We start from the raw sequence: 21,800 nt of genomic DNA on the forward strand, positions 1-21,800 counted from the left end.
TCATGAAAGTAAAATAATGTCTCAGGATGGGGGAGAGGGTGTTAAATAGTGAAACAAACCAAAATAAGATCCAATTGTTTACCCAATTGGGCCCAGCTACATCAAATAGATACCAAAGATTCACACTTCTTAAGCCATCAGCAGGACATAGTTAATAGAGAATGCGTAGCTCGGAGATGAACTATAGGGTCAACAGCACCAGTTTGAAGAGCAATAGTATAAGAGCAATGCCGAGACTATTGCTCTTATATGAATTCAACTGTGTTTCATGGTTTACTAGGCAATTGTGACAATTTTCATCCTGCTAGTATAAACCTTTTCACTTGTAGTTGTATTAGCATGGAAGAAATAATTACAACTTCTCAAAATATTACCTAGAAACCATCTTAATCCAGAGATTAAGCCAAATTTTAAAGTCAAGGTAACATCAAGTCAAGATAATGTAGAAATACTCCAGATCTATTATTCTTTCACTAAGGAGGACCAACCGGCCCCCTCGGTGCTTCATTTCTCGTAAGCAATAAATACATCCTTATTTTCTTCCCTTGGAAAGTTTAATTTAGCACTTTCCTAATCTTTTGGTGTTTATTTTTCATGCCTTTATATGCTGTATTTGCAATCTTGTAACACTAAGGTGGTCTTTATAAATTATCTAGTATTCCCAGGAAAAATCATCTCTCATCTTTCTCCATTAATACAGAAGTATGTTTTTTCTGAATTCAGCTATTGTCCTACAGTATTTGTCCTGATATTATTGAATATTTTAACACTGATTTATTATATGAGGTTTTATCTAGATCTTTTTGAGAGTTATGGTCTCATGTATCATCTCTGGAATCTCTATGCACAATTAATGTTCTTAATTATTGATTTCAAACCCTTCCCATTAATTTGCCAGCAAATAATTCATTTAATTTATTTAATTTGCCTGCTTTTCCCTGGATTTGCTAGATAAATCATAATGCCCTATTCCCAATTATGGTCCCATCCTCACTAGCCAAGTATGTCTGCTCCACTCATTCTGTGCTAATCCATTATCCATGCTCTTGGCTAAGGAAATAAACTTCAATCTATGAGACAGAAGCAAAATAAACTTATATGCAGTGTTTTGGGATAAAATTATGAAGCTTGGCATATTTGGGCACTAAACAATTATAATGGCTCTCAATAACTAAAATGTATTTCAGAAGACAGGAAGTGACAAATGTATCCTACTTTTTAATCCAGTCAAGGAGAATAGTCTTGTGAATGTCACAAATAATGGTGAATGTGATTTTCAGCAAGGTCTTTATTCCAAGATGTAAAATAGAATGCAGCCTTACAGCAATCACACAAGTTAACTGTGACTCATGAAAGGTAATTGATTTGATAGCTATGCTGCCAGCTCATCAAGCTGAAGATCTCTTAAAGAATTTTTATTTAAGGACAACATTTGGAATCCTTTCTCCTTCCTTGTATCGCTTGCTTTTTTCTTAATACTCCCCCCTCATCGAGAACATCATTTCATTTTTTAGTTGTATTTTTTCCTTTTCATCTTGAAATATGGCACTGTTTCATGTAGATCAACATGTATTCCTGCCCTTCCAAGGCACATCTAAAGGATATGGTCTTTTTTGTCAGCAATCCTCCAAATGCAAATACAGCTGTAGCCATAAAGTTTGTGAGGTAATCAAACAGCTATAGCCCTCTTCTAACCTACTTTGTTCCCACATCATAGCCTTTCTTTCAAGTATTCCCTGACTGTAGTTGTGCTTGGCAACTGCATGGGCTCAACCTTTCATTGTACATTAGATGTCCATTTCCAGATATTTGAAAGGGCCAACTTATTTCAGTCATGTTATGTTACCTGGATGCTTTTCCAGGTAAGCAACTTTTTACTACTCAGTCACAATGTTCACAAGAAATAGTTACTTATCTGTAGCTGCTGTTCTTTGAGTTGTCATCTGTGAATTCACACAATCTGCCCTCCTATCTTGCTTGAAGTCATTTGTTCCTTCAGATCCTTTCTGTCAGGAACTGGAGTTTCTCAATCATCCAATCACAGGGTATATGGAAGAGATGGTGTTTCTGTCAAGTAATTCTTGACTCCTGAGGAAAGTATCATTTTTTTTATGTACCCTGAGAGCATTTGCACCAAGACAAATTCCTTGTATGTCCAATCACACTTGGCCAATAAAGAATTCTATTCTATTCTGTTCTGTTTTGTTCTAAAAAATTGCAAATGAGTCTCTGCCCCTCATCAAAGATGATCACTTCAAGAATTAATTACAGATAATTATTTTTTTAAAAAAAATGTTAAACAAGCTATAGTCACCTGGTTTATGCAATAAAATTTCATTTTAATGTATGCCAATTCGTGTACATTCAAATTGACAATAAAGTTATTCTATGTTCTATGTTTATGTCCATCTATGTATATCATTAAATCATAATGGGTTCACAATTTCACTAAATAAACTACATTAAAAATAATCCATCCATAGTTTAAACACAATTTTTCCATTGCATACCCAATATGCACCTTATGATAATTTTTATACTATTCATATCATGAATCCTATGCACAAAGAATCCTCTAGGAATGCCATGCTGCATCTGCAAAATATTCCAAATCCATATACAATGGACTTCAAATCCCAATATCTGGTTTCATGTAATAAACCCAAACATGACTTAGCCTAATGTGGAAAGCCAATCAAAATGATCAGTATAGCATGTTCTCAAACATCATGAAACCACAACACACGAAACCATTCACAGCAAATGAGCATACACTAACAGACTTCAGGTATAATCAAATTTTTGCAGGCAGACAGGAGATATTTTATTTATTTGATTTGTCAATCGCTTGCAAGATAATAGGTATAAGTATAAACATAGTTATGAATACATAAAATGAATACATATAAGAAAAAAAGAAACAATAGGACAGGGACGGTAGGCACGTTGGTGCACTTATGCACGCCTCAGCTATATACAGTATATCTCAACCATCACGATAGCAAACAAGTGGGAAGGAATTTGATAAAAGCATGAAGATGTTGTATTTGTACTACAATACTATCCTTGACTCTATTGACCTATTGATCCCTTATAAACAAAAAATATGCCTCTTCTCTTTTATAGAATGAATTTATGTGTAATACTAAGGATCCTATTGAGACTTCTCTAACAAACAGGTACATGACCATGTTTATATCCCATTAATTTATGTCCCACACAACATTGCACTCTATCAATTCTAATGCTGGTTTTGTACCTTTTATCATTTGTCTCTGTACTTAAATTAGTCCTGTTGATTCACTGTGCTCCTTTCATTAGTAAAATTTTCAGATGATTTGCATTTCAGCTATCAAGAGTATCATCAAGGTAATGCAGGTTACAGATGTTCCTTCTTCCAGCTTTCAAACCATACTTATCTTCTTCTAATCCCGTTTTAGTCACCACTGATTGAATAAATAAAAGGAAAGAAAGCCTTCTTATTCCTTTGCCAATATGAAGCCACGCTGTTTTGCCATATTTCTCCTGGTCTGTGCCCTATGTTTCACATAAGAACAATAAGCTATTCTGGGATTCCCAGATATTCCTAAAGGTATTTCATAGCATTACATAGTCAACACAACCAAAAGTAAATCTGATTTCTATGTACTCCATCTGGTCACGTCTATATGGATAACATCACTGTGCTTGTTTCAAGGCAAATAATGAAGAGGCAGAAACTGATAAGCCGTTCTTATTTAATTATTTTTATTTATTTATTTATTTTTGTCAATTGCTTACAAGATACTAGGTATAAGTAAAAACATAGTTATGAATACATGGATACATAGAAGAAAAATAAAAAATAAAAGAAACAATAGGACAGGGACGGTAGGCACGTTGGTGCACTTATGCATGTCCCCTACGGAAAGGGGTGAGGTCAATACTAGACAGCTTTTGGGGGGTTGGGGAAGAAACCAGAGTCAGGTAGAGTATTCCAGACATTGACCACACTGTTGCTGAAGTCGTATTTCCTGCAATCAAGTTTGGTGCGATTAACCTTGAGTTTGTATCTATTGTTTGCTCTTGTGTTGTTATGGTTGAAGCTGAAGTATTCATTGACTGGTAGGACATTGCAATGTATGATTTCATATACTATACTTAGATTGGACCTAAGGTGGCGTAGTTCTAGGTTTTCTAGGTCTAGAATTTCAAGTGGTATAAGGTATTCTGCAACGAGTAGAAAACTCTTCTTCTGAAATATTTCTGGACTTTCTCAACTGTGTTAATATCAGATACGTAATGTGGGTTCCAGACTGATGAGCTGTATTTGAGTATTGGTCTAGCAAATGTTGTATGCTCTAGTTATTAGTGTAATATTACCAGAGAAAAAGCTACGTAAGATTAGCTTAACGCCTTTTTGGCTATGTAGTTACAGTGGGCTCTAGCACTTAGATCATTAGAGATGAGTACTCCAAGATCCTTGACAGAGTTTAGATCATCAACAAGGTCTTGACTATTCAGCCTGTATTTTATTTTCTGATTTTTTTTTGCCAATATGTAGGACAGAGCATTCTTCTGCTTCATTGCTATTTCCTAGGCCATACAGTCCAACTGCATTTCCCACTTTGGCTTTCCATTTTCCATCATAGTCAGCACATCTTGCTTGCCTGTTGTGTTGATTTCAGACTGAAATTGAACATAGTATTTGTTAACCCTTTTCTTCTTCTGCGCCAATGGCTAGAGCGTAAACTTGGATGAGTGTCATATTAAATGGTTGTCCATGAAAACTGGTATTTTTTGTTGATAGACTGCATGGTACCAGGTTCTGTCTCAGCTGTATCTTTCCAACAAAGGCAACATTAGTCCTTCTTTGTTTTTATCCTGGGTAGTAAGCAATACAATCTTTTGAATGAAAGTATCCAATTCTAATCCATTTCAGTTCATTGTTCCCTAAGATGTCAAATTACATCCGATTGTCTTTCAAGGTGTCAACCTTTCCCATATTCATGCCTTTTATGTTTATGTTCTCACTATAATTATGTCAAAGCTTTGGATTTTTCTGTATGGCAACATCAGCAACTGGATGTCCCAAAGATTTCGGCTAGCTGCATCATAAACAGAAATAGTATTTTGAAATACTTTGTTCTTTCTCAGTAGCATGTTGAATGCCTTCCAACTTGAGGGGCCATCATCCTGCACTATATCATCAATCACTTTATTTTGTCCAACCACAATTTTCTGGTAAAATATTGAACTGATTTCTCCTGAGCAGTATGAATTGATGCCTTTGCCATTGTCCCTAAAGTGATCTTCCTCCAGCATCTTCCTGTATTACTCCTGCTCAATATAGATAATTGCTTGCTTTAACTGGGCACCTGGGATGACCTTCACAGCTTGTGTGAGCCTGCTGGGACTCTTATGTACTCTTGACATATTCACCCAGCTTTTGTCACTCATCCCATCCAGGAACACACATGCATAATCTCAGCATAGCAGAGATTGAGAGGAGGGGAATGAATCACGTATATGCATATGTGTGATATCAAATATACACACATGCACACACGCAGCTTGTTTTCTGTGTTATAAAGGTGTACCAAACTTCAAAGGCATGTGTAACTCCTATGACTTTTTGAAGCAGCCACAATTTTTGTTGGAGGTCTGCAGAGATGTGTGTGTGAGAGACTGTATTAGAGACAGAGGGGGGGGAGAGAAGGAAGGAAGGAAGGAAGAGGAAAGGCAGAAAGAGAAGGGAAAGAGAGAGGAAAACGAGAAAAAGAATAAATTGGACTCACAATCAATATTGGAAACATTATTACTGTTCGGACATTAATTTATGCTGTTTATAAAATCTTTTAAAAAGTAAACCTAATTGATTTCAAACATAAGTAGAATTCAATGAACGTTAAATGTTCCTTATTATTCTGTACACTTAGGAAGTTTCGTATTTTTAGCCCAGGGGCATGATTTGTTCACCAATCTGAACCCTACAGCTCTAATAAAATCAGTGTCAACCTTCATTAATCTCTTTTAATGATTCAAATATATTACTTATCCCAGGACGTATAACTATCATTAATTTCACTCTACCAGGGGCAAAACTTGCTGACTGTCTCTTGCTCAACATCCAAATCAGATTTTTTTTTTCAAACAGCACGTGGTCTTGAAGGAAATCTGCATACAGCATAAGGCGGGGACGAGAGGGATGGTTTGATTTTTTTCAGAGATTCTTGCAAAATTCCTCTTTGGGGGTTTAATTCGAGATTCTTGCACAATTCCTCTTTTTTTTTTTTAAGGGAGGGGGGGGTTCATTCATTTATGCGACTCGCTTCTTTATGTCAGGAAGCGGGTCGCGTAAAGAGCTCTGCGTTTTATTCGCTGGCGTGGAAAGCAACGCGTTGTTTTTTCCCCTCATGCATTCGATGCAAGACCCAACCGCAATGTGCTAAAATGGCAGCGGAAGCGGGGGGGAAGCTTAATATTGCCAGGAGAGGGAAGATAGGCCAGATTAAAAATAGCCGAATACCTCTCTAAAAGCCAACCACCAAGCACCTAGGCTTGCTTTTTTTTTGGGCGGGGTGTGTTCTTACAGGATGACTCATTTGCTTTCCCTGGAGAATGAATCCAAAAACGAAGTACCTCAGGAACTCGGGATGGGGAGGGGGCGCGGGAGAAAAAGAAAGAAGGAAGGAAGGAGAAAGAAAGAAAGAAAGAAAGAAAGAAAGAAAGAAAGAAAGAAAGAAAGAAAGAAAGAAAGAAAGAAAAATCTCCCCGCAGGAAAGGCTGCCGGGAAGGAAGGCGAGCATGGCTGGAGACTTAGTGCATTACGAGCCACCCTTTCCTCAGCGACCCTCTGCTTTTGCCTCGCTCCCGCCTCTTCTCTCCCAGCGCTTCTGAGGAGACGCGGCGCATTGTCTCCCTCCGTCCCACCCGCCCTCGGAGAGCCTGAAGGGATTGGGAGGAGGCGGGGGGGGGGGGTCGATGGAAATGAGACTGCAGTGCCGCCGAAGCCGAGCCATTTGCGGCACTCTGCCGTCCGGGCGGGGCAGCGCGGGGGTGGGTGGAGAAGGTGGCGTGCCACTTCTCGCGTAGTTCCTGCTGCGGGAGGACGAATTGATTCAAGGAGCGGAAAGACGGCCCGTCTGACACGCAATCAGAGCCGCAGAAAGACCGGCTCCTTCCCCACCCCCACCCCTAAACTCGGTCCTTCACAGTTGGTGGCTGCGAGCTTGATCTGCGGAAATCGAGGAGCGGGTAGTAGAAGAACGCTAGTCTTTTCATCTCCCCTTATGCGGTATATTTGTAGGTCCGGGTCCCGTATTCCATTTTAATAGCCACACCCTGACTTAAATTCGTCAAGCCAGGGTGTGGCTATTTTATCTTTTCTTTTATGTACACTGAGAGCATTTGCGCCAAGACAAATTCCTTGTGTGTCCAACCACACTTGGCCAATAAAGAATTCTATCTATCTTCTAAAAGATAAGCAGTTATCTGGTAGTATTCTGCTATCTGATAGTCCTCAACAGTGTACAGGTAGTCCTCGACTTACAGCAGTTCGCTTAGTGACGGTCACAAGGGGACTGAAAAGAAAGTGACCATTTTTCACACTCGTGACCCCGTTGTTGCAGCGTCCCCAGGATCAAATGTGACTTACATTTGAATGCTTGGCTATTGGTTCATGTTTATGACCGTTGCAGTGTCCCCGGGGGTCATGCAACCCACATTTGCGACCTGACAAGCCAAGCCCATGGGGAAGCCGAATTCGCTTAACAACCATGATACTAACCTGCCAACTGCACTGGTGACAAGAAAAATCGTAAAAAAGGGGGCAAAACTTGCTTTTAACCAATGTTTCACTTTGCAACATAAATTTTGGGTTCAATTGTGGGCGTACGTTAAGGATTACCTGTAACAGTCTAAAATGGTTTGGTGTAAATCTTAGAAAAATACATCTTTTAATTCGAGTATGGGTAAGCTATGTGTGGAAAGTTTTAAGCAGCAACCATAGATATTCCAAATCTGCAAACTCAAATCCTGTATCAATATTTTGCTTAATGGCTTTCTGAATGTGCCACAATTATTATTCCCCCTCAAAGGTAGGCTACAGCAATAAATATTTAACAAGCGCAGAGGCGTTCTGGTTGATTTGCAGCTATTTTGGGATTTTTTTCCAGCCAAGGATTTACCTGGCTCTACATTTCTTAATATATGCTGATGGAGGATCAAGCACCACTGAACACAACTGAATTTGATTCCAAGGGTTTTTATTTATTTAAAATAATTCTGCCTCACCTCCAGGTAAAATTTGAGGCAGATAAGAGAGAAGAGGCAATAAAGTTCAATTTTATATATAGAATTAGCTTCTGAAAATAGCAAAACGTCCATATGGGTTTTTTAACTCTTTGTTTTATTTTAAATGCTTTTTTTTCTTTTGGAGGGATGGAATATGAACATACTAACATCGAAGTAGGATGAGAAGTTCAAATGTAAGAGATGGGATTAGTTTTTATGTCTCTATCTCTCTGTTTATGTGTTCCTATTCCTAACATTCACCTTTTGACTCCTGTACCTGGAGAAGCCAATGCAGTTTCCTTGGCAAGGTTTTTCCGAAGTGCTTCTTCCTCAGACTGAGAGGGACTGGCCCAAGATCACCTAGGTGGCTTTGTGTCTTAGGTGGGATTAGAACTCATAGTCCCCTGATTTCTAGCATATTATACTAAATCATGGTTCATTTTGACTACGATTTGTTGAATAAATTGCAATGGCTGTGCTCACACAGTTTTGAAGTGTGTTTCCTTAACTTAATACTTTTTTAATCAATACATCAAACTGGAGTTGGAGTTGAGATTCTAATACCAATGTGTAAAGTTTGTGCAAGCCATGGTTAAGAGGCAATGGTAAACTACAGCTGGCTGTCAGACAGGAATTTATTAGTTCTGACTGGGGAATAGAAATTGCAATGGTGTGGGGTATATTATACCTAAACTGATCCACTGAAAAATATGCAAAAGAATATCCACAAATACCGTGTTTCTCCAACAATACGGCCTCCCCCAATAGGAAGTCCCAGCATGCTTTATAGGCATAAAGTCAAATTAAGCCCCTCCCCCCAAATTAAGGTCTATATTAAACATGCGAAATGGGGGGGAATGGCAGGGGGGCTGGCCGTTAGGAAGTACTTTTGTTGCATACCCGGATATGGTGCTGCCTGCGTTGACCTCGGCGTTGGTGGGGCACTTCATATCGGGAGACCTTCCGCCACCGTTGCTTTCCCTTCTCTCTGTGCTGCTGTGGCATTTAAAGCAATGCCGCGGCGTTTGGCGCAGCCATGCACGGCCAGCCAGGGCTCCTCCCTGCAACCGGAGCCTGGCGGAGACACTCGACTTCAGGCGCTCCTGTCGCTGCCTTCCCTTCGCCTTCGAAGGCAAAGCCAATTCTTTTAAAAACGCCCTACTACCGGTACGACAAAGACTCCCCTGCCCGAGAGGGCAGCCCAACCCCACGTGGGGAGGCGAATCTCCCGGGGCCACAGCGCAGGATCGGCCCACCCCAGGAGAAGCGCCCAGCCGCCATCCCTGCCTGGCACCAGGCAAAGAGCGGTGAGCTTCGCCTGGGGTACCCAGTGCAGCTGACAGGCGGGCCCTCCTGCCAGGCGGCGGAGCTCTTGCCAAGGCAGTGAGTGCTTCCCCGCTGGACCCTCCGCTCATCCCGCCAGGGCCGCGCCAGAACCATGCAGGCTGGGCAGAGCCAGGAAAGCGAGCTGCAGGTGCACGCCCGCCTGCCAACCAAAAGAGCCGGGCTGACCTGAGCTTGGCTTCCTTCCCAAGTCCCTCAAAGCCTGAACCTGAAGGGGCCATTGGGAGAGGCTGCCCGAGGCAGTGATAGCGCCCACCTGTCCGCGGACAGGGAAATTTCCCTTTACCATCAAAAACTGTTTCTTATGTCAGAAATCTAATTAAGAGACTTTACAATAGAATTGTGCCTGGACGACAACCTGCCTATGATTTAATATATAAAATACATCATAGATTGTTTGGCCCAAAAGGAGGTTGCCTACCAATGATATAATGTGGGGGCTTTCACCAGGAATGGATGAAATCAATGCTTCTGATAGCAAAGATGTTACCTTATTAATCCATTAAGTGTTTACTTCCAGTTTGAGAATTAAAACAATCACTGGCTACTTGCTAAAGTAGGCAAAGAGATTCTCCATTATCAATTGGATCTTTGCCCTGCTTCCCATAAATGCCAAATAAATTGGAGTGCTTATTGTCACCTCCCTTTCCAATAAATGATGGCAAAATTAAAACAACAATTTGGGGAGATACCAAAACAGGGAAGCTGATGCAGTATAGAAATTCCTGTCGGTCTACTTGCTTTTAAGATAAAGCAAAAGAGAGACTGCCCAACACAATAGTAGAACAAGCTCAAAGGAGCACATAATTAAATTCATTTCAATATCTGTAATCCTGGGCTCAACTAAATCAAAATCAACTGGAGAGAGTGTAGGTTTTTCTCTCTCTTTTTTTTGGAACATTCTCTTTCAAAGTCATGAAACTCTCTATCTTGCATTTGCTAATAAAGATCTGATCAAATTCTGTAAATTTCAGATGCAAAATACTACATATTACAGGTCAGGTATTGGATAAAATCACCCCTCTGATCTGGCTCAAATTAACTCTTAAAACTGAGTTATAATGCAAAGCTGTAATTTTTAATTGTGGCTTACCAAGTAAGCCACAATTGGTTCAACTCATATTACAATAAATCAACAATAAATAGAAATGGTTTCTATTTATGCTAAACTATATGCCAAGCCATCATCATATGCGATGACATAATAGGAAAGTTAGTGCAATTTATTCAATGAACCAAGTTTAAACCAAATATGGCTGTTGCACGTGGTTAAGATCTTACATAATACGAAGCCATAAACATTTAGTGTTCTATATACCATGGACTGAGCTGAAATTAAACACATTTTGACAAAGGAGCTTTAAATTTGCAAAATTCTGTTAATGCGACTTTACAATAAAGCTAGGGCTAGTACTTCTGGGTGTACTTTTTGTCTGGACTACTTCAGAAGTTTGATATCAATCTTGCAAGTCTGAAAGTACATCTTACCCCCCTCACCTTCACAGTCCCAAAAACTAGGAAGAGTCCTCCCTACCTACTGGGAATTCGGCTACCTATCATTTGACTGCCGCTTTGTCATGTCTGTGGCTCTTCCCCCTATCTCTCATAGCCATTGCCACATACCATTACATCTCCACTTACAATACATCTCTTCGATCAAATTTCCCAACCAACAAAAAGTACTGCAACTCTCATCACCATTTATACCACTGCGTCATTGCCATTCCCCTCTCCCAATGGTCCTTGGAGGCTGGAGAGGGGGCCATGTAAATCTCAGGACACCTGATCTGAACCAAGCCAGGACTTTAACCAGATTCTGACAACCTTTCCCTCTATGCAAAATCACTCGGGTGCAGAAGATTGACACACAGTACAGGATATTTTGAATGAAAGAGTTATGGTCTCTCACCAATTTGGGCCAATGATTCTGGTGGAGGTACAGCTTTTCAAAGTGGAGTCTAGAGTTGTTCTTTATCTGTGATGATTTGAGATTATTCAGCATCATCATTAAATATACATGAAGCTAAGTGCTAGGAAGTTGCAAATTACAGCATGACACAATGGCTGAAACATTTCCAGGGACACCTCACATTTAAAAAAAAAAAATATCAAAGCGCCGGTAGACTGAACTTCTCTGCATATTTTGATTTTCTGTTTTGCTGACTTTAAATGAAAATGGCTTAGACTTCGGCCTGTTTTTCAGAATTTCCCACAAACGAATGCTTCCACGTCCTCTGTTACTTTGCATCCAATAAAAGATATTGTTGGGCTGAAGTCTCACGGTATCTGTAGGATTTGGTATATAGGATATTTCTAAGCCCATGTTTAGCGCAGGAAACTGACCACTGCACAAGCCAAGTTCAGAAGTCCTTTTGCACAAAAATTGCCCCCCTGATTTCTCCCAGTTTTCTTTTAGCAACAACACAGTTTGTGAGAAAGCTTTTGAATTGTTGCCATTCCTAAAAATGTTTATCAAAAGGTGCATCTTATTTTATATTATTTTATACTACACTTTTCATGGCAAAATTTCAGAATCTTGACTGCGACTGCTCCTTCCTAGGGATGAGAAACAGTGACAGCCCAAGCCCATTCAGCTGACTTTGTGCCCAAAGCAAGACTAGAACTCAAAAGTCTCCTGGTTTCTAACCTGATATCTTAAACCCCTAAACCAAACTGGTTCTTTGCATCCTAATTTACCTTCTGCCTATTCCAACTCCACATTGTTACCTCTAGAAAAGAGGAAATTAACTACTTGTTCATTTGCTTGCATAGCCTTCCTGTTTCTCTTACTGCAAAGGGGGAAAAAAAAATCATTATTCTGACATTTAGCTTCTTTCCATGTTGCCTCTAAGGAAAAGAGAAAACAGGAAATGCATTGCATTCCCTTTGATCAACAACAATGTTGTCAGGATGAAAGGAATTTCTTGTTGGATCTGCAACAAGGTGAACAGCAAGGAAATATTTGACGCTGGCTTCCCCAGCTATCTACCCCTTCTCTGCCCAGTCTGCCTTGATTATGTTTTAATAATGATCTTGTTTTAAAATAGAACCAATTGTAAGGCATGGAGTTTTATAAAGGACTGGTATAAGAGGTTGATATTTCAGTCTAAAAGAGATGCATAGAAATAACCGGGGAATTCAAGAAGGTGGGGAGGGAAACGGGGCAGCATGCAATCATCAAAAATATATATGATATTTCAATTGTACAATTGTATCTACAGCTACAGTATAGGGCGATGCCCTTGGATTTAAGGAGCGCAAGCATCTTCAAGATCCAAACAAAGCAAGTTATCTATTACCAGGCGAACTTGGCATTTTCTGATGCAATCAAAATCTTTGAATTAGTTAAATTAAACCAAAACTTTTATTGTAATTTCCAGTGTTTACAACAAGATATTAAGTATATATCATAACACTTGTGCAGATGTGATGATAATAATAATAAGAGCTGTCCTGTAGAAGAAGAGAAAGCAGACTTAGTCAGAGTTGTTCCAGAAGGCAGGCAAGAAACAAGAATTCAGAGTAAAATTTTAACTGGATAATCAGGAAAGAATTCCTGTTGGTCAGAGTTGTTCAGCAAAGGCATAGACTGCCTTAGGAGGGGGGTGGACTTTCCTTCTCTGGTAGTCAGAAACAAAGGCTGGGTGGGGATGTTGTAGTGATGGTTACCTAAACTGGGGAAGAGGCTACATCTAGTGTTCTGTGATTTAGATCAGGTGATTTTTCAAGGTCCCTGTCAATCCCAGCATCCTAGGATGGTATGATTCAGTTAACACAATCTTATCAACTGAGATCTCCCAGATATTGTCAGGGTTCTAAGTAACAGCCCATAGAAATCAAAACTCCAGGCAGGGTTCCTTAGAGCAGTGATCCCCAACCTTTTTATGCGCGCCCGGTCCGGCATCAGCTGGGCACCTCCTTCTGGTGACCTCACGAAGCACTTTTTCATCAAAAGATGTCAGCTTTCTGGGTAGAAATGGCTTTCTACCCGGAAAAGTAATGAAAAGTGCTTCTGGTGAGCTTTCTACCGGAAAAGCTTACCGGAACTTTTCATCAAAACGGCGCCAAACCAAGCAGCCCGGTAGGACTTGTTCCTTGGTGGGACCCCTGCCTTAGAGTATAGATTTATTAAGCATGTCACACTGGCACAGCTGGTGAAAACTCGAATGTGAAGTCTCCCGGGTTTTCCCCACCCAGTTCAAATCCAAAGTTCTTCCCCACATTACACACAACCATCACATGCCCTAATCAGGACTCACTCTCCCTCCTGGATGCCTCCCATCCATGCCCCTCCAGGTGCTGGTGAGAGCGTCCTTGGCTCACAGAAGAAAGATTGTTATTTTGGCTACATATTCCCCTCAACTATCTCTACTCCCCCTTCCCTTTCCCACAGCTCTAGCCAGCCTCGCTGTGGCAACCCTGAAGACGCTCAAAGATGGCTCCAGGGTTGACAGATATCCTGAGACTTGGCTCCTTAAACCCATGTTCTTTCTACTGAGGCCTTGCCTCGGTTGAGCTACGGATTGGGCTTGGTTCAGTTTCTAAGCATAAACAAGTCTAAAGGGACCAAACGTCTGCAAATGAATGCCAGATTTGTTCTAGGCTACTCGTTGGTTTGCTTCCTCTTGTCTTTCGATCTAAAGGTTGGTAAAGACATTCCTGTCCTCTGCTAGGCCTCAAAACACAGGGTAAATATTGGCAGCAGCATCCATTATTTAAAAGGTAAAAGGTGCCAACAACAACAAAAGGACTGGAGCATGTATTGCATTTTCCCTACTTTTTCCATTGCCTCAGCATCTTCGGCCTTTCTATATTTTTATTCCTACCCCATAAGGAGAACCCTGGATTGAAACCCTCTTGATTCAATGAGTGTGCCCAGAAGATTATACCTAATGTAACACAATCAGAGATGGTTGTGTAAAAGAGCATACACTACTCATGTTAAAAATCTGGTGATCTTTCTTCTTTTGTCTCAAAAGCTTTGCAAAAAACAGAACTACCAGCCTATCTATTTGTCAAAATTAGCATATATACAAAAACTAGTTTATAGGCCAATGGGTGGAAAAGAGAATGTATAGAGACCATGGGGCCTTTGGAGATGCTTGAAAGTCATTGTCCTACATGGGCTGACACTGCCATGAGAGTAAAAGCCAGAAGGTCTCTGAAATAGATAGTTGCCTTCAGAAAGGCAGGTGGACTGCAGATTAGCTTCCCTGTCAACTGAAGGGAGTGGAGTTCCCTTTTTGTTGTTGTTGTTGTTGTATTTTTCATCATAACTTGTACTGGGCCTGACAGCTGTTTAGTGCAATCAGAGCCAAGGGCAGCATCTCAAAACAAAAAATCTAATTGAAGTTAAATTATACAATATTAAATTGAAAGGAAAAGAGGAGGCGTAAAACTTAGGTTAATTTTCAATATGGAATGCAGTCCTGCCTGATTAATTAAGAAGTACAGTTACTGAAATAATTGAAAAGTGAGACAAGAAATCTATCTCTCTCTTTTTTTTTTTTTTTGCAATTTAGTCTTGACCATGAGACAATAAAGTAAACCAAATGGTCTAAATAGTAACTTCAGTCATAAGCAGTGGTACACGGCTGCTTGACATCATGCTAACTTAGGGTGCTCTTGCTATTTCCTTCTCCTTGTTTTTCTATCCAGAGTAACATTCACAAATTCCACTAAGCCCCCCTTGGGGTTTGTCTGATTGTGATTTACTGCATTGTGGGAATCCAGCCACTATAAGTTGCAAACCATGTTTCTCTTCTAAAGGCAATGCACAGATACATCCTCTTAAATTTAACTGAGTAAACTTTAAATACGTAGTGCAAGGTATGAAAAAGGCAGCCATCTACTCCTTGGCTTACATTTGCAATGGTCTTAAGGGTGAAAAACGGTCATAAGACACTTTTTCCAGGGCCGTTGAACAGTCACTAAATGAATGGTTGTAAGCAGGGGTGGGATTCAAATTTTTTAACAACCGGTTCTGTGGGCGTGGCTTAGTTGGTGGGTGTGGCTTGGTGGTCATGTTATTGGCTGGGCGTGGCAAACTCAACATCATTCACATTGAGGCACGCATCTCCTTGCCTGGCCTCATGACTGTGGGGATGCTGCAATAGTCGTAAGTGTGAAAAACAGTCATAAGTCACTTTTTTCAATGCCATTGTAACTTTGAATGGTCACTCCACACAAGCAAAGTACCAGCAAAGGAGGGGAAAAAAACTCCAGAGAAGTTCCAGAGACAGGAAGTCTAGTCCTTACAGTTTCTGTAAGCAACACCAGAATGTTTCCTTCCTGCCTTCCTTACAGGATTAGGCCAGTAATTTCTTCTAACAACCGGTTCTCCGAACCGCTTAGAATGTTAACAACAGGTTCTAGCGAATAGTGCGAACTGGTAGAATCCCACCCCGGTTGTAAGTCGAGGATAACCTGTATAAGAAGTCAGGATGGGGATGAGGCAAGGGAGGAAAGCCGAGTCCCTTCCCACACCTACTATTGAACGCTTTCTAAATAGACTCCTGGCAGTTACTATCTGAGCCTCCTCCTGGTGGTGCATATTTTTGGCTTTCAAATTTAGAAGCATTTATGTAGGAAAAGAAAGAATGATCACTTCGCAAAGCCTACAAGGAAAAGATACTGCACTGATTTTTGGCTGCTACAGCATGTACCTTTTAAAGGTGGCACGGGATCAATAAGTCTAGGAACAATCTTTTAAAGTAATCTCTCTCTCTCTCTCTCTCTCTCTCTCTCTCTCTCTCTCTCTCTCTCTCTCTCTCTCTCCCTCTCTCTCTCTCCCTCTCCCTCTCCCTCTCCTTCTCCCTCTCCCTCTCCCCCTCCCTCCCTGTATGTGTGTAAACAATTACTTTAGATCTTGCCAGATAGCCAGGTACCTGGTGATTCCCAAATGTTTTTATTATATATAATGACAAAATGGTGCTGTTTTTTCTTTACACCAGAACAAGAGAAATTAACAAAATGGATCTTAAGAGACTTTCCACTCGCAGAATGGAAACTAATGCTTTTATCTGTGGGGTACTGGCTCTTGTGTTTTGTTTTATTTTAATGATTGACTTTGGTTCTGTTATCATTATTCCAGTGAGTACTATTAATAGAAATAGCAGTTAGACTTTGATACCTCTCTAAACTGTTTACAGAGTCAGCATATTGCCTCCAACAATCTGGGTCCTCAGAAGGATGGAAGGCTGAGCCAATCTTGAGCCTAGTAAGATTTGATCCGCCAAATTGCAGGCAGCCAGAAGGCAGCAGAAGGAGCCTGCAATACTGCACTCTACCCACCGTGCCACTGTGGCTCATTAAGAACTCATAAAAGTAGGGATCGTTCATCCCTAGTTTGGAGGCATCATAAATGCTTACTGATTTTTTTTTCCTTAAAAAAATAAGTATAATGAAAAAGGATAAAAACATTTATTTTGTTAAGAGCTGCATAGAGTTTCAAAACACAAAACAGAACGTTGTTGCAGATATTTTTGGATTGAGTTTACAACCATTAACATGAACATTTCTGCAACTTGTTCATATGTTCTTCCATGTGAACAAGTTGCCCTTGCTTTTCAAGTTTTGTCATTCAGTCCCTCTGATAAAGCAGAAATGGCAATACAGAAGCAGTTTGGAAAGGAACCCTGCCTTTACAGCTAAAATTGCACTACAAGCTGGCTGGGGAGTTACTCCAAGCTGGCTGGGGAATTCTGGGAGTTGAAGTCCACGTGTCTTAAAGTTGCTAAGTTTATCCTAATCCTAAATTTGCAGAACTGATTGCAGAACCAGCCTCCTTACATTTCATGGCTGAACCCTGGACCGAAGCCCATGGAGATCATATGCTTAGTAATACTATCTATATAGACCAGGGGTCTCCAACCTTGGCAACTTTAAGACTTGTGGACTTCAACTCCCAGAGTTCCTCAGCCAGCTTTGCTGGCTGAGGAACTCTGGGAGTTGAAGTCCACAAGTCTTAAAGTTGCCAAGGTTGGAGACCCCTGATGTAGACCATTGCTTAAAGTGAGCGCTAATCTCACTGCATGCCTGCCCCGCACTTCTTCCAATATTTACTGCCCAGCTGCCCATCCCGTATAATTCATCCATTGCAGTCATACAATCCATTCATACATATAGTACATATACCCCAGTATACTCATTTTGTCACGTAACACAAGAAAACAGTTTTAGTTCCTTTGGGTTTTCAGCAAGGGGACATTGCTCCAAGGATTGGTTGACATTCACAAGTAGAAATGCAGCCATAAAATCTAGCATGCATTCATGTTTTCTAAGTGTACAAGGAGTTTCATATAAATTCTCTTAGCTATTTTTTAGTAATAAACCTGGAAAATAGGCCACTAGTATTCTGCTCTTGTTGCGAATGCAAAATTGAGGCCAAAAACAAATGGATTGACCAACTGGCCAATTAGTTCACAGCCCAAGTGACATTTGAAGCAAGTTTTGCTAGTTTCTTTATTAGCTTTAGTCTTTACAATAGTACCCCAAAAATGATCAGTTAAATGTTGATGACTTGGAACCAATGTATCTGGCCATTTTTCTTGATTTTACCATTTTTCTCATAATATCTAAAAACAGACCAATATTTATTTTAAATATATAAATGGCACATCAGTGAAAAAATTCTGACCCTATCCTCTTCATAAATGAACTACTTTCTATAAAAACTTAAAATCTCTTAAAATCTCTTCCTAATGAAAAATATTTATTTCCAAGGAATGAAACTGAACAGATTTAATTATCAAGAGGAGTTGCTATTTTACAGGTCTTAAAGAAATCTTCAGGCTTTATAATTGAACAGGTTTCAGCTACTGAGAGTCACTCTATAAACCTGGTTGCTAGAAACTATGATATTCAGATTGGTTTCATTTTAATGGCACTACCAAAGATATACTAGGTGTTTTACAAAGCTGTTTAGTTAATTTAAATTTAATTTACAAGTGGGCCATATAATGGCAACCAAGGCTTTTAATTTATTATTTGAGCCTTCAATTAATTGTAATAATTTTTTTAAAGTTTCAAGAACATACTTGTTTTTTTATCTCCTCATGTTACATATTCCCACTTGGATTATTTTTTAAATATCTCAATCCATACTTGGTTGAGAATTGCTTTATGGGATGTATGATAGCATCTGTGATATTATCAATGTTTCTAGGAAGAAGCATCAAGTTGTGGTTTAATGATATTTTAATTATTAGCTATTAATTAACACAGTACAAAGTTGAGAGCTGGTTTGGTGTAGTGGTGAAAGCCCCAGACTAGACACTGTGAGTTCTAGTTCTATTTAGGCTTGAGTGACCTTGAGCCAATCACTCTTTCTCAGCCCAAGGCAAAGACAAACCACTTTCAAAATCTTGCCAAGAAAACCACAGTGACCTTTCTAGGCAATCATCAGGAGTCAACAAGAATTATATTATAGCAATATACCTTATTAGAAATATAATGATTTCTGTTTTAAAAGATGAGAGTTCTTCCCTTACCCATCTGTGAGGCATATATCAAAAGTTCACAAATGAAGTGCCTCATACCATTAAATGCTGATGAAGCATTTTGACTGCAACACGCTATGTGTGTTTTGGAATGTCTTACCAGAAACACATTTGAAACATTAAAGGAGATCTTTAGAAATGGGGTTAGAAATTAGTAGCCACAAAATCTGCTTCTGTGGCTAGATAGACTGTATTTAAGTGAAGTTAATGAAGGAATGAAAGTCTATTTGTGAAATAAATCTTGTCTGACGCCAAAGTAATGAAATTGGAAATATTGGATCTTTTAAAACTCGTGGATTGCAACACAGAGAAGGTTTTTAAAATGGCAACACAAGTGGCAGTCTAAGAGAATGACTCAAATAAATGACTGTTTACTAGATATACAAAAGAAGCTAGATGAGTTTTTTTTTTTAAAGTAAATGATAAACCAAAATTGGACAATGTTTTTAACAGATTTTTAAAAAGAAACTTCTTAAAGCCTTGAAGAAGCCTATGTGATGGCCCAAAGAAGAATTGAAGAGAAATTAAATCATACAATAACATTTGAATGAAAACATTAACATTCTTAGACATAAAATGCAGGGGTATAAATTTGGTTTATTTGACCAAGGTTAAAATAAGACATGTTTATATGAAATTCAGGCAATTCTTATGGATTTTTTTTGGTGATACCAGGTTTGATCATTAAAAGTTGATGCCTTAAGAATTCGCTTATAGGATAAGGAAGGGATTATGAGAAGAAGAGATATCTGTAATCTTATAAAAGGTGAAGAGTTACCAAGCTTGTTTATACTTGTGACAAAGATTGGAAGTCACTTCTTTATACATATATTTTCTTTTTCCTTTTCTTTATTTGCCCTTCTCCCTCCCTCCCTCCCTCTCTCTCTCTCTCTCTCTCTCTCTTTCTCTCTCTCTCTCTTCATTTTTGCAGTTGATTTCCAGGGCTGTGCATGTGCTCTAAAGGGACAGTTCAGTGGTTTAAGGACTGCCACCAAAGCTTTGTTCTCTTCTTATAAATGATGTAGCAAGCAAGCATGATTTGAAAAAGACAGCAGTACTGTGACTCCATCCTCATCCCCTTTGATCAAATAACACTTTGTTCTCTGGAACACAAGTCGATAAATCTGTCATTAATAAACCAGTAATATTCTGACTACCCCTTCCCAAATGGACTAGGACAGAAGCATCCTTAATACAAGAAGGGTTCGATTCAGGGACACATTGGCCCCCACGGCCACCAGGACTAACCAGTGCTCAAATAGACTGGCATAGAAGCAATATATCAAGGGCAAAGATTCCAAGAAGAGCCTGGATATTTATGATCCTGTCTAGTTTGACTGAAAGTAGTTCTTCTGAAGAAACGATTTGCCTGGAAGACACCAAGATATCTATCATACAAAGCACATGCTATATAACGCAGCTGCTTCTCAGAATATACAAAACTGCTATTGATTTGCCCATCTAAATTAACAATACCTACTTGGGTGGAAAAGTATAGTTCTCATCATTTGCAGCCTGGATCGCTTTTAATTTGGAATAGCAGTAACTAAGACTTGGCACATGCAAAGGGGAGGAGGAATTCCATTTTAAAAACTTAACTTGAACAATCCACCCTGCTCATAAATCAAAATCTTATTCAGGAAGATCCTCTTATTCAGCATGCATTCATTGATGTGCAGCTGTACTATATGTTTTCCCATACCTGGAATAACAATAATAGGGTGACTTTCCTAATGGAGCTTCTTCCCCTTTCCATTTTATTAATAATGTTAAATGAGGTGCAGATTCTTAGCTAAGATACCGGTGAGCTAAACTGAACCCCATTTCATTATAGGTATGCTATTCTTGGAATAACCCACTTGTTTGCGAGCATGAATGGATACTTATTGTATTAGAACATTAAAGAACGTTCTGTAGAGTATATTTAAGAAATGGAACGACCCAGGGTCATCATTTTTGCTGTTGTTCCAGGAGAACTTTGTAACTATAAAACCTGCTTGACAGCTCATAAAATAGTATTGGGTGCATGTAAGAAAGTTAAATAAATAGAAGAGAGGAAAAAAATAGATCCCATAGTTTCATCCCCATACTAATTCCTGCAGTAAGTTTGGCATTCCCTCTCTTGGCCTCTGAAACACAAGTCCTACTGGAAAAAGGAATAGGCTGTCTTTACAAACAAAGAAGGTGGCTTTTCCCCAACTCTTCATTTTTTCCCCTCCCTCTCTTTCCATTCTAAACCTCCATTATGATCCGCACAGCCTAGGGGAGGGAAAAAAACAAACCTCTCTCACTTGAACATTCATAGTTGCTTGGTTGTCTGGAGGAAAAGCAAATCACAGGTTAAGAATGGTAAGCTACAGGAACCAAAAGCAAATTTTTAGGCAGTCGTTGGCAAATCACTCATTGAAAGCAGTTGAAGGTTCAGTCATACAATGTTCTGAGCAGGCATTTTGTCTTCAGCAGAAGTAGAGTTACATTAGAAGGAGCAGCAATGAGCAAAGAAATCTTGTCTCCGAGATTCCGACATACTTTAAAGTTCTTCACTCATTTAGTAGCAAATTCCTAAAAGGAATCAAGGAGTATTTAACTAAACGGGCTTACAATGGTCAAAACTGGAGTTTTGAAATGTAGGTGCTTCATAAAAAGTTCAGCTTTCTATGCCTATAAAAGTTTCTCACGGTT

The sequence above is a fragment of the Notechis scutatus genome, chromosome 1, assembly GCF_049901735.1.
Source record: "Notechis scutatus isolate UNSWTSFEM ecotype Mainland chromosome 1, rNotScu1.2, whole genome shotgun sequence".
NCBI lineage: Eukaryota > Metazoa > Chordata > Lepidosauria > Squamata > Elapidae > Notechis > Notechis scutatus.